The sequence below is a fragment of the Triturus cristatus genome, chromosome 11 (assembly GCF_964204655.1).
Source record: "Triturus cristatus chromosome 11, aTriCri1.1, whole genome shotgun sequence".
NCBI classification, from domain to species: domain Eukaryota; kingdom Metazoa; phylum Chordata; class Amphibia; order Caudata; family Salamandridae; genus Triturus; species Triturus cristatus.
Genome location: NC_140594.1, coordinates 402,203,900 through 402,209,174, shown reverse-complemented (window position 1 = coordinate 402,209,174; position 5,275 = coordinate 402,203,900). Strand labels below are relative to the sequence as shown.

Here is a 5,275-nt window from a genome sequence, read left to right as displayed (position 1 = left end):
GAACAACAGAACAAAACGTATAGTATTTGTGTTTTTGTTTATATTGTGTTTTTTTTATTTTCTACTCCTTAGTACTCTTTAGTGTTAATACCTACAGTGTAAGCGGCATAGGAGCAAGAAGTCTCTTTGGCCCAAATGACAGATTCAACCCAAAACCAAGCAAATAATCCTGAAGTCGAGGTTCTGAAGAAAAGCTTTCTATGTCCACAATATGGTGACATTGCTTGTCCTGTCTCCCCAACCTCTCTATGACATGTATAGAGCATGTATCTACCCAAATCTACCTACACATGGCCACTGATGTGTTTCCTCTTGTCCCAGGTCTTAGAGTAAAATCCTGTTGTCTGAAATTGGTCAGCCTCAGTCAAGAACCATTTGACCACTCTTTCTCACTCTTACCGTTTCAGAGCTGTACACATTTAGAGTTGTGATTGGTCACTGACACTGACTCTTGTTTTCACTTCTAGCTAGTTGAACCTCTATATCCACATGGTGCTCCTTGTCCTGTGGGTGATACCAACCTGAAGTTTTTGCTTCGACCAGCTGCTTTTGAGCAACAGGTCCCTGAATTGTTACCACAAGAATACTCTCTACTAGCACCTGGAATCCCTCAATTCCTGGGCTAACTTTTTGATTGGGTTCTTGGGTGTGGCCCTATTCGAGTTAAGGTAGTGGGTTTCTGGGTTTTTAAACAGTTCAACTATTTTTCTGGAAGCTCAGCCACAAAGATTAAAATCCACTAAGTTACCTCAACTAGCATTAAGAGCTACAAAGAAACTAGGGCACAGAGCAGACAGATTGTACCCCACTTGAAACATTGTCCAATGTGTGCCTGGTACTTGTCTCCTGGGGCTGGCCGGACCATGTCTAATTGCAGAAATTGAAGTCCCCCAATTGAAAACACCTGAATCTTTTCAGAACAGAATAACCTTCTTTGCCAAAATATTCCATCTTATAAAACGTGGTGAGTGCGTAACTGCTATAAAAATGTTTAGGGTCAAATAGTGGGCCCTGACATTGATATGACCTTCTGTTTTTGATGTGTCACATAACTGAAGCTCCCTATTTTACTAACTTACACTAAAAAGCCTATTGTTCTTAAAAGTGATTACTCTAGTAAAATTGGACATTGAATTGATTATTCAGTGTGTCACTCTGCACTAACTTGAACGATACAGAGAAGATTAGCACGCCCCTGCGCAAGGGTGACACTCAACTTTGTGAAGCAAACTAAGTTTCTAACCCTTCACTACTAGCTAGGCTTAACCATGGCGACTCAGCTTTGCCACCCCCAGAGAGTCAAGCGTATAATTCGGGTAACTTGGTTATCCAGTAGTAGTTGAACTGTATTATTCCTGTTCTGCGACGGATGAGGTAAAGGACAGTAGGGGCCTTACCACAGCTATAAATGGACAGGTACTCTTAGGTTCTGAGTACCTGAACTTTTTATTATGCAAAGGAGTAATCCTGCAACTCTCGAGGGGAGGGGTGAAATGCGTTTAATGAGAGTACTAGCACCTCTTAGTAGCAAACAAGTACTCTTTGATAGTGAGTACATGCACTTAAACATTTCCATAAAGCACTGGCCATTACCCAGTGTTTTCTGAATGCCACCGGACTCCCACAACAGACCTCACACAGGGCGCACCTGTGTGTCCTACCCACACGACACACATGCTGCTCGTCTTTCAGCAGGCCGGCCTCACTCAGGTTACTCTTCCGGATATTGACCCCAAATAAGGCAGTCGGTACTTCCGGTGCGTAGTGGGGGCCCGGCCTTCAGCGCGTGCACCGCTTGTCTCCTGCCCGCACCCCTGGTTCTCACGGACCGATGGCGTGATATCTGGCTCCGTCTCCTCGGCTCCCATCAGTATGCAGCCTCCCAGGGCGACCTTCCATCTGCACAAACATACTTTGTTGTTCCCCTCCGGGGCTCGCGGATGGCGCCGGGCCCAGATTCCACATCAGTGGGCCGAAAAACCCTCGACTCCGCACAATGCACGATGAGTGCTTCTTCTCGAAGGCAGCGGGTCAGTACATGGAAATGTCACGCGCCGCGAGCCGGCGCGGATAAAGCGGCTTTTGTTCAAGGGCAGACTTCGAACAATATAGGGTCCAAACAAGTGCCATCTTGGTGTCAGTCTGAGGGCACTGCAGTGCGGCCTCTTCCGGTTCCCTCTGAACCTAGAACTAGCCCTCACCTCACATACGGCCGAGGCCCGACATGTTAGTCTCACCACTGACAGGCTAGGAGCCCTCGGCCAGACTCAGTCTCAGCCACGTGCCAGGCCAGGCGCCTCTGGCGGCAGAGCTGAGGTACAGGCAGCGCCATGTTTGTGTCACCAGACAGGGGGGCGAGGAGCACTCAGTAGTGTCACCTACCTCACGCCAGGCAGGTGCTTCTCTGGCTCACAGCCAGGGCTGCGGCAGAGGTCACGTCAGACTCTCGTCGGAAAGGCAGGTAGGATTGATTCCCTGTCGGGCTGGCTCCTCATTCAACGTCGTGTCAGGCTCGACTCAGAAGGGGCCTTGAGGTTGAGTAAATGAATAGTAACATTTCATAGACGCACGGTACCTTTAAAAGACCTCTTGATTTCGGCAGTCAACCCCTTTGCCAGTGCATTACTAATGGTCCAGAAGGGCTGGGGTAAAGTCATTATTAGCATGGCAGCCTCACTTATGAAATGCAAGAGGGTGCAGACAGTCAGTCACATGTCAGTCTCCCCCAAGGCTGGCCCTAATCGGATTGTAGAGGAGGGGGGGGGGGGGGGGGGGTCAACTCCCTTGGCCAAAAGAAAATATGGCGTTTGTTGTGGGGGGAGGGAGGTCGTTGCGGTGTGAGGGCAGGAGGTGTGAGGAAGATGGGAGGAGGGCAGGTGGCTGATGGGGTGCTAACAAATACACTGAGGTACATAAAAGGCTGATTAATAAGTCTTTAACGGGACCCGGTTGAGACCAAGTGGGAGGGACAAGCTGCAGTTTACATGACATTAAGTCAGGCAGCTCCCTGCTGCGCCCCTTGGAATATTGGCGCCCTGGGCCTGTGCCCAACACACCCATGTTCAAGGCCGGCCCTGGTGCTCACCCCAGTAATACCAGCAATACTTGGGCAGAGTTATCCATGCAAGACTGATTCTGAAAGACCAGTAAGGCTGGGGAGGTGTCAGCAACATGCGTAGCTTGCCTCTTTGAGTGTATTAGTGCTGGCGCAGAGGCAGCCGCATGTGAGGCGCAAACGTGAAAGACCGGTTTTCTTTAAGGTTGTCGGTCATGGCAGGCTAGCGCCTTCAGATAGCAAGTAGTATTCGGGGTGTCAGTTACATATTGGGGTATGTGCCTCTAGAAGGCCAGTATGGCTGAGGTCATTAATCAAACACCAAACTGAGACTTGGATAAGACTGAAGGACTCGGAAAGAATAATTAACACGTAGGACAAGTGTCTCTGAAAGGCACGAGGAGCTGGAGCAGAGTCAGTCCAGTGCATGGCTGCTGCCAATGATGGGCCGGTGAAGTTGTGGTAGACTTTGCCTCTCAAGGTTGGAAGAGCTGCGGACGAGTGAACCCCATGCCAGTGAATTCAGGCCCAACAGAGTTGGACAAAGTCAGTCATGTGTCACGCTGGTTTCTCTGAAGTCCACTAGATCTGGCGCTGAAACAGTTGTATGTCCAGTGACTTTGAAAAGCTGGTGCAGCACAGGCAGATTGTCACGTGTCAGGACAGTACATCTATAAACGCTAGTAAGGCTGGAGTAAAATTAGGTGACAAAACAGAGATTGTGTTCTTTTGCCCATACATCGTCAGATTTATGGGTCATCTTCTGGCCGAATGATGCCCCCCTCCCTGGCCCTCAACAAGGTACTGTAAAGAACTTGGGAATCAATTTTGATGGCGCTCTTTCTTTCCAACCACAAATCCAGACATTGGTTCCTTCCTGCTTCACGTCGTTATGTTCTTTGAGACATTTCTTCACTGCTGTCTGATGAAGCTAAGAGAACGGTGATCCTAGCACTGATAATCCAGGCTGGATTACGGAAACACATTATAATTGGGTCTCCTGGAGTATTTTCTGTGCAGACTTCAAGTAGTGAAGAATTCGGCTGCCCGTGTCCTCCTCAATCTTCCCCCAAGAAACCACATGTCCTCACATTTGAAGGCTCTTCACTGGCTTCCTATTTAAAAAAAGGATCCTTTTGAAATCCCTGGTCCTTGTGCACAAAGCCCTGCACGCTACTGGAGCCGGCTATCTGAGAGAAAGGATTAGTGACTATGCCCTCTGCAGAAACTTATGGTCCTCTTCTGATCGAATGGCTAGAGTTCCTAAAATCTGCCAGGCCAGAACTGGCGGCAGATCCTTTTCTTATCTTGGGCCGCTCGTCTGGAATCAACTCTCTCTGGAGCTGCACACCACAATTGAACTTTACACCTTTAAGAAAAAATCAAAAACATGGCTCTTTCAACAAGCTTAATTGGATGATCAGTGTTGTGTTGGTGGCCTTGACAACAGCACCAAGACACTCAGTTGAGTAGCTGTGCGCTACATAAATCTCGTATCATCATCATCATGGAAAGTTGGCGCTTTTCACAGGATATTAACAATGGTGAATAATCAGTTACATGTCAGGCTGACCTCTGAAAGGTCAGTGGGGTTCAGGTAGGGCCAATCGCCTGGCAGGGAAGTGTCTCTGAAAGGCCGATAGGGCTGGGGTAGAATCTGTTGTATGTTGGCTAGTCTCTTAAAGGACAGCACAGCTCAGAGGGCACATGTCGAGCTGTGTCTCTAAGGGGCTAGTGGGGATGGGGAAGAGTCATTGACATATCAACTAGCTGCAGATGGAGGGTTAGGGAGAAGGGGCTGGGGCAAATGAATCCATTAATTGGATGCCAAGTTTGCCTCTAAAGCCCTGGTAATGGTGGTGTCGAGTAAAACATATATGGGATCACTTCCCCATAAATGCTAAAGAGGCAGGGACAAAGTAGCTCACGTGTTCCGCCTTTGTCCCTGAAGGGCTCATGGTGCAGGGGCAGAAAGCAGTCTGGGGGTTCTTGTGGGGTCCTGTTCAGAAGGAACATTCCTGACAGATTGGTCTGGACTGTTCCTATTGAAGAAAGACCAAGAGTGATTAGCATATGGTTACGTCCGTTTGTGGCACAATGAGAAACAGAAGATGGACTGGAATGTGGCCTGAGTGGTTGCCGTTGGCTGAGACCTTTGAATGCTTGTGACGCATTAAGTGCGATGGGTATGCTCAGAGTACATCCCATTCCTTCTGTGAC

At 48.6% G+C, this 5,275-nt stretch overlaps 1 non-coding gene across 1 annotated transcript; it reads left to right on the top strand.

The window, feature by feature from the left end:
- The first annotated feature begins 1,135 nt into the window (after positions 1 to 1,135).
- Positions 1,136 to 1,240, top strand: LOC146784306 (U6 spliceosomal RNA). The gene has a single exon (XR_014971362.1). It is a non-coding gene; the product is annotated as a U6 spliceosomal RNA (small nuclear RNA).
- Positions 1,241 to 5,275: the final 4,035 nt, after the last annotated feature.